General features: G+C 37.7%; 1 protein-coding gene across 1 annotated transcript in view; it reads right to left on the reverse strand.

Annotated features, from left to right (window-relative positions):
• Positions 1-9,032, reverse strand: part of LOC127525979 (uncharacterized) — a 340,677-nt gene that overhangs the window by 66,836 nt on the left and 264,809 nt on the right. The gene's annotated exons all lie outside the window — the stretch shown is intronic.

A 9,032-nucleotide genomic window follows, 5' to 3' on the forward strand; every position in this document is an offset into this window, starting at 1 on the left:
TAAAAAGTAATGGATGTGGCCATAATGTTTTTGTGTGTCTTAATACTTTTTCTTAACACTTTAGTGTAACATCAGTTTTTTGTGAATTATACATTTTTATACTGTATATGCGTTAGGGAGTGCACAATTATGACAAAAATAGACAATTGCCTTTGATGTTATAAATGCTATTAATTTCAATTAACATCATTTCAATGAAATAGTCTTACCAACTGCATATACTGTGCACAGTACAGTATGCTGTACAGTAAAACCTTCATTTTGCAGAACACTTACAAATTTAATGTTATAGCCACTGCAAGAAATGCTTTGTTGAACCTCTTTTAATTGACCACTTTATAAGTGAGACTTTCATCTGTTGGTCATCATGTGCAGTCATGGCCAAAAGTTTTGAGAATGACACAAGCATTGGTTTTCACAAAGTTTCCTACATCCGTGTGTTTAGATCTTTTTGTCAGATGATTCTATGGTATACTGAAGTAGAATTACAAGCATTTCATAAGTTTCAGAGACTTTTATTGACAATTACATTAAGTTCATTTCAAAGAGTCAATATTTGCAGTCCTGACCCTTCCATTTTCAAGACCTCTGCAATTCGCCATGGCATGCTGTCAATCAACTTCTGGGCCAAAAACTGATGGCAGCTGCCCATTCTTGTATAATCAGTGCTTGGAGTTTGTCAGAATTTGTGGGTTTTTGTTTGTCCACCCACCTAATGGGATTAAGGTCTGGGGAGTTTCCTGGCCATGGACCCAGAATTTTGTTCCCTGAGCCACTTAGTTCTCACTTTTGCCTTATGGCACGGTGCTCCATCATGCTGGAAAAAGCATTGTTCATCACCAAACTGTTCTTGGATGGTTGGGAGAAGTTGCTCTCGGGGATGTTTTGTTCCCATTCTTTATTCATGGCTCATTGCAGAGGTCTTGAAAAAGAGAGGCCAACACTGCAAATATTGACTCTTTGCATAAACTTAATGTAATTGCCAATAAAAGCCTTTGAAACTTATGAAGTGCTTACAATTATACTTCAGTATACCACAGAAACATCTGACAAAAAGATTAAAAACACTGAAGCAGCAAACTTTGTAAAAACCAATACTCTTGTCATTCTCAAAACTTTTGGCCACGACTGTATACATTAAAAAGCCCTGTTATGTAACCGGGGCCTGAGCTATTTAAAATATGATATATTAAAAGGAGAATTTTGAATTTGGCCCTTGAGTTCAATGGCAGCCAATGTAAAGACTTCAGAATATGGAATTAAGTAATAGATTTCTGGAGCTGAAAACCGTGGAGTCTTGTGACTTGTAGGACCTGCAGTACATTATGGACCCCCCCCCACTCCCTTAGTTTTATGCATACTACAAAAATGTAATTGATTTTAGATTTAATCTGTGAAGGAGAAGTGTTAACTGTACAAGTCAAGCGCATGTTGCCGTTTTATTTTGAGGGTTCTTCAGCTGGCCCCCTCATGTCTGGTTTTTGCCATGCAGCTATAAGTTGCATTTTCTAATGTGAACGTAAAGGAAAAAGCCATGTTAATGCCCATCACAAGTAGTGCGCCTCCATTGTATAATAGTAGTACAATCTAAACTAAAAATGAGAGGACAATGCAGCCATAATGTGGAATCATTTCCTGTGCACGTGTTTTAGAAATTTTAGAGCAAATATTGGAAGCTCTGGTAGAAGTTAATAAGATCACATAAGAAGTCCAATATGCATGTGGTCAAAATAAATGATTAAAACCATTTTTTAGTTTGTGAGTGCAAGCAAAGAACAGATTGCCTGCGTACTGTAATATCTGAAGTCTCTACTCGTTATACTACACTAGCTAATGCACCCAGCATTGCCCATATATTTGTATGGTGCATTAAGGTAAGAAAGCAATTATTTATGCATTTTTAAATGTAATTTTTTGTCATTGCTGGCTAAAATGCTAAAAATTAAAATAAATTAAAATAAAATTGTGAATTTCCCCTTGGGATTAATAAAGTATCTATCTATCTAGTGTTCCATCCATCATCTTCATTACTTCTATCAATTTCACTGTTAGCATAAGTTGAGAATTTGTTCTTTTTATGTATAGTTGGATTCCATAATTATGGTAACTCCTTTCTGAACTGGAATCATCAGCTCTACTACTTTGTATATCCTGTTTTATTATGGTTTCACAAATTGATATTTAATTCAACATTAATAAACTGGATAACTTGTTGAATAATTTTATCACTGATGCGGCATATAAGCTGTGCAAAACACCCTTTATTTCCTCTGTTGAACCACTATTGATGAAATTTTTGAAACTTCATAAACTGCATAATGTATCTTGAGTTAACTATAATACATCTCTTATATATAGTTCTCTTCTGGTTCGTCCTGCTTCCACTTAAAAATCGGTCCCGCCCACATGCAGCAGACACTGCATTTCTCGATTCTATATGTACACTGCGTCTTTCAAGAAGTATTTATTTCTTCTTGATTTCTGAATTCCTTTCTCACCGTTTTCCGTTCCTATTCTTACACTGCCGTATGCTACGGCGTGCGTCGGCTAGTTTGCAATATTTCATGAACATCCACTATTTCAGAGTAATGTGTGGTTTTTTCAGGTGTTGACCCTTGCATTTTATAAAATGAAATTCATAAAACTCCACAAAGTCTTTCACATTGCATGAACCAAAATTTAATTAGAAAATGATGTGAATGCAGATATAGCTGTGTTTGAGTGATACCAGTCTGCATCTTTTGTCTGATGTGTTGCATTGTAAGGATGTTAGACACAAATGATAAGCTGTACTTTGGAATATTGAGTGGAAAATGAAAAAAGCATGGTGTCTTTAGTCATGTAAAGGTGGAGAAAACTGCACAGAGTATTTGACAGAGAATAGTACTACATAAGCCTTCATGAGGGCAAAAAAAATTTTAAAGCCTCACCAGTACTGCAGATGTTATTTTTATAAATATTCACATGACTAGTTTGGCACATAAATAGCAAGGAATTGATTGAAATCAACCAAATCTACAACAGATAATATACTAAAAATGTGAACTGAAGCATTGTAGTTGATAGAAGTGCTGAGAAATGTGTTTAAATGGTGGTGTAGATACATGGTTCCAAAAAAAGATAGATGCATTAGAAATGCAGAGGGATTAATGACTTTAAAAATGTTTACGAAGAGTAGAGATAAAATTGTTATGGAAAGATTTTTGCAAGACAAAACAATATGGTCTATTTTCGCAGCAGGTTTTATTTTATGCTGCTTTCATTAGTGAGTATTTATATAACTGGACTGCAAAAATTGAAAGGTGGGTGATGTGCTTCTACATTTCAGGGCCTTTGAAAGGTGGGTGAAATTGCTTAATTTGTATACTTACCAGCTGTACAGCATTACAAACTGCGTGTGCAATCAAAGAATAGCCATCTATGATCTCCTCCTACATAAAGTAACATTCGCAGACCCACAAAATCTAGTTGATATGAGCAGGGCAGGAAAAAGCAGTGGCATGGGAGCCAGTACATCACAAGGTCTACACAACCACAAGTCCACACTCATACAGGGTCCAATTTGGAATCCTCACCTTGCCAAACATATGTGTTTGTTTTAAGGAAAGTCGGCATACCCGGGGAAAAAGCCCATGCAGCAGGGGTGTTGAACTCCGGCTCTGGAGGACCGCAGTGGCTGCAGGTTTTCATTCTAACTCTTTTCCTAATCGGTGACCAGTTTTCACTGCTAATGAAATTCTTTGTCCTTAATTTTAAAAGCCCTGTTTTTAAGGATTCAGTGCTCTGAATTGATTTTTTTCTTCATGAAATGGCAGCCAAACAGAAATGAGATGTGAAACAAGCTAAGAGATGGCCAGCTAAATTGGGGCTTCAAACTCCAACCAATTTCAGTTCAATCACTTTCTTAATGAGAAGCTGATTCTTACTGTTAAACTCGTTTAATTCCATGGCTTGTTGCTCCTCTCATTCTCCTACAGCAGACATCTCCAAAACTGTTGATTTTCTGTTTTTTCTAAGAACACCATCACAATGTTTTGGTGACCTGAGAGATCAGCCTTAATGAGACCTTCACTTTTGTTTATTTTCAGATACTGTGTGATGGGCACAGGTGAGCTGGTCATGTGGGCGGCTGGTTTTGTGTCTCATTATTGTTTGGCTGCTAATTAAGGAAAAAGAAACAACAAAGGGGCCTGAGTCAAAGTTAATTAGCAGCAAATAACTGGTCACTAATTAAGAAGATGGTTAGAATGAAAACCTGTAGCCACTGCATCCCCCTAGGACTGGAGTTTGACACCCGTGCCATACAGACCAATTGAGAATGTGCAGACATTATACCATCAGTGTCTGGGTGTGAACCCTGGATACGGGATCTGAGAATCAGCTCTGCTTTTAAAGTCCCTCTTCTCACTATCCAGCACAAAACATGTCAAATTTGGACAAGACCGAAGTCTGTCATTGCTTATGCTGAAGCACACTCTTACAATCAATAGTGTACACACTTTCAGGATGAAGAGCAAGCAAGCTCCATATGGTACAGATGACAAATGGGCTGTTTTTTCACTCCATTTGTCTGAAGCCCATGATGTGGTGACGCCTTCCTAAATCTCATGATTTCAAGCAATAAACACGGAGTAACAAGAACAGAAGTTACTGATACATTAAGCAACAGTGATCACAACATGAAAAAATTTGAGATAATCTTTGGAAACACACAAATGTACACCAAAATGAAGACTTAGCAGACTGTATAGGAATGAGGAAAGCAAAGAAGTCACTTTAAAGGATAGTTGGTGTCGCTTCGGCACAAAATAAGTTTATGAAGAGCAATAAAATGAAAAGACTAAAAAATTGGACAAAATGGATAGATCACTGTACAAGAAAATAAAGCCAGATAATTCTGACAGGATTATCAGAAACGTCAGAAAAGAAACGGAAATAAAAGTGCCAAAATAAATGGCAAGTGTTCCCAAGCCTTTTCTGCACTGCTCTAGCAAAGAGAATTTCATAAACCTTACAGACATTAATGGAGAATGAGAAGGAAATAGCAAATTAACTGAACAAATATTCCACCCAGGTGTTTATAAAGGAAGAAACAAGTGGAATTTCTCATGCAGAAGTAAAAAACAAACTCTAGGTTCATAGATTTCAAAACAGAAGAATCAGATATGCTTTTAGCTCTCAACACTTTGAAAACTAATACAAGCCCCTAGACCTGATCGGATCTTACCAGTTGCATTGAATGAAATTAAACCCCTCATCTATACACCCTTATTAGGTGTATTTCAGCAGTCACTTCAGAAAGGAGAAGTACCTAAGAACTGGGAAGTTGCAAATGCCATGGGGCAGTAACGTGATCTTAACCGTTTTCTGAATATGCAAAGTAGATAGCATTACAACCTGTTAAAAGGGAGAGAGAAGAACCTACAAGAACCCTAATTGTGCTCTTTACATAAAATAAGTGCTTGGCTGCTGATAGACTCTGGTGTAAAGTAGCCAGAAGTCATTGTTAATGTGACCTTTGGAGAAAATACTCACATTCCTATAAAATGTATAATTATGTAGCCTTGCAACCCGTTTTTCTTTAAATGCATTGTTTGATTTTTGTCCTCAGTATTTTTGTTTGTCAAAGTTTTTTCCTCATCATTGCTAAGTACAGCACTGAATGTTCCTTCTTTGCAGAGGCACTTTTGGTGACAACTACTTTTAATCATCTTGGAAATCCCCTAACATGTATCAGTTATTCCTTGCAGATTTGTTCAGGTGCTTAAAGAGCTGGAAGACAAAGATTATTCTTTACAAATGTTATACCACCTCGGAGCAGCCACACTACTGACCACCCCCACCCCCTGCCAGAGAAAAAGGTTTCAATTCTGAGTGTAGATTGGTCCACTCAAGATTATTTGACTTCAGCATCAGAAGCTTCACCAGCCATCCAGGATGGGCATTCTTTTGGAGTCTTTGCGGCACTGCAGTAGGTTCTCTTAGTTGGATTACCTGGATTTAAATCAACATTTATTATTCTGTGTATATTTAGAGTTACTTGAATCTTTCTCACTTAGCAAGCTTGCCTATATAATAAATATAATTCTGCTGCCAGCCCACAAAGCCACCAACACAAACCGGCAGAGAAATAAGATAAAAGCCCAAAGAGTCTGTTCTTGGAGGAAAACTCGTGTTTCCCACCACCACAGGTATGTGCAATAAGCAGTGTATAGCCCAATAAACACACTCTTCCTACTTTCGGTCGCTCACTGCCTCCTCCACTCCTCCTTGCAAGTTTCATCCAAAATACCTGCCGACTCTGGCTCAATGATGTGAGGTTGGTAGTTCCATTTATTTTAGCTGCCCCTGAAGTGCTCCTGATCTTCCGCACCCATGGTCTGTAAGCACTTGCCGGTTAGGCTGAAACCCCATGACGTAGGGACTCCCCAATCCTGCAGCTTCCTCTGGTAGCCCCTATGGAACCTAACAGGGCTCTCCCTCAGGACTACAATAACTGGCATGCCCTTCACATACCCATGTGGGGATCCGAGCCTGCACTTGCTGCCATCCAGCATTCTGGGGGAGACAAAGCCCTGTGTAAGCTGGCTCCTGCTATCCTTCCATCTGACAGATTGAGGAGATCGTTTCTCCCCCAAACTATGCGACTCTTTAATTCCACCCAGAGGGGTAAACGTTAACATTCAACATTATACATAGTTATTGTCTGTTTTTCTGTTTTTCACCTGCATTGTTATCATTCTTTAATTTAATATTATTTATTGTATCAGTATGCTGCTGCTGAAGAATGTGAATTTCCCATGGGGATTAATAAAGTATCTATCTATCTATCTATCACAATATATTAGACATAGAAGATAAGCTGTACATATACATGGGACATGTATATATTTTTTGGGTCAATAATGTATATATTATTACTCAGCATCCTGAATAACTTCCTCTTTATGGAGTGTAGCTGAAATGAATGCATGTACCTGTGGGATTTGTTTTGTTGGTCATTAATAAAGTTACAGTATTTATAAATATTTGCAGTTTATGTAACGATTCAAAGCAACTACACAGATCATTTTGATCATTTTAGAAGTGACTTTCAAATGTGATCTGTATAGTTTTGTGACATGGTGATTATCAAGTTCTTGATCTTTTTATGTGATTGCTTAGTCTGGGCATACATCAAAAGAGACGAGAATTACTTAGAGTTTTGCTTCGGATTTCTTTTAACAGACGTGTGGTGGGGGTGGAAAGCTTTTGGCACTGATGTCGTCTTCAGCAGTAATATCCAGGTAAATGCCTTTAGGGGAAAGGGGGGGAAACATTTTTGTGATCAAATTTTTATTAAACCTTGACAAAAAAAAATAGCCAAAGAATTGCAATCTGTTTCAGCTAAACACCAACAGTAAGACCACCCCCAGCTAAAGTTTTCATTGTCTTGACAATTAAGGCAACTATCATTAGATAGGTTGCAAGAAAATATAAATGCCGATGTTGCAGTTTCTTTTCACAAGATGGCAGCACTTGTCTAGGATTCATAATTTGTCCTTCAGGGTTACTCACATTGTTGTGCTTTATTGGTTGGCAGGGCTTCTTTGAGCAGAAATTGAAGCCCTTTGGGACAGCAGTAAACTTTTAGACAGCAGATCCATATATCTGAATAAACACCCTGATGCACCCGTGTGAATCTCTGTAGTTCTGAGTGATAGCCAGCCTGTATGTAGCAAGGTAGTCAACTGGCCTTTTAGAAATTGTCTGCTTTAAAGACCACTGGCTTTAGGCCAATGTATGGGTATATAGTATACTACAATTGAAAACAGTATTTTGAAACAACCCACATGATTACTGTACTTTATTTCTAATAGCTTTTTGTGTCTTGCACTTATAGTTGAGATTAATAAGGGTTTGTGAGCTTGTTATGGTTTATTTTGAGAGTCTTCTGTCTGCCTGCTGTGTTTCAGTTTGTATGTCTATTTAATAAATCGGTCATTCTCTACTTGTCTTAGTGAAGGAGAAAAAAAACATCCTGTGAGCTGTGCAGGAAGGTAAATAAATGAAAGACTGGCAGAAACCGCGCCTTCTCATGTGGGCTACCACCACAGCCAGATCTCTTGTGCTCTCCTCCAAACCACCATTAGCGTCTGCTCAGTCAGTCAAGCTAAAGCTTAGCTTCTTCTTAGAACTGAATTTGTTTTGATGTTGTTGAATTTTTTATTTTTTTTTAAGCTGCTTCATCTACGTGACTTTTTGTGTGATAAAATGCTTCTCGCTTAACTTCTTCAGCTTTTTCTTTCATTTCTACTTTTTGTCCTTGAGTATGTTATGTTTCCTACTGAACTAAAAGAAAGTTTCTTAATCGATTGATGATTTTAGGATTTTTGTTTAATTTAATGAGATCAACGAGCACCTTTTTTTATTCAACAGTAAAATGGTGAGCTTACTGCTACAGAAGACAAACCTGTTTTCAAATGCAGACTGGGTGGTGCTCAGTGATGCTTTAGCCTCCTTCAACTAAGAAGGTGACTTGGGTCCTGAAACAACCATTGCTCAGTGTGGAGCAACAGCAGCTACAAAATGTTTTTTTCTGCTGAGCTTTTACTTCTTTTAAAATGTATTATCATTTTCTTTTATTAATGTGGATCACGAGAAGGATTGTCATTGTCTTTGGAGAGCCCTGAGAGATCCAAACAGCTGGCAGAGTGGGGATGAAAACGTTCATGGAGAAGAAACATTGGAGTCATCAGGACACGGCAGAGGTGGCGCTCCACAGGTTGCTTACTTAGAAAATTTATCAGCCAGTTGTTAAGATCTTTGTGCCAGTGAAAGGAAAGTTATAATAAAGCCATTCAAGAATTAATAAAATTAAGCACAGTTTATTAGAGAAACCAGCAAGCCTGCGATTCTCGTAAGAATCGCAAATCCAAGAATGGCAATCACGTCATGGAGGGTGGGTGCATCCTAGGAAATGTCATTTAATTAAATAAACATATTTGTACTAAAGCAGTTTCTTTTTGGAGCTGTGACTCATGTGGTTGTGG

Source organism: Erpetoichthys calabaricus, chromosome 15, assembly GCF_900747795.2.
Source record: "Erpetoichthys calabaricus chromosome 15, fErpCal1.3, whole genome shotgun sequence".
Lineage (NCBI taxonomy): Eukaryota > Metazoa > Chordata > Cladistia > Polypteriformes > Polypteridae > Erpetoichthys > Erpetoichthys calabaricus.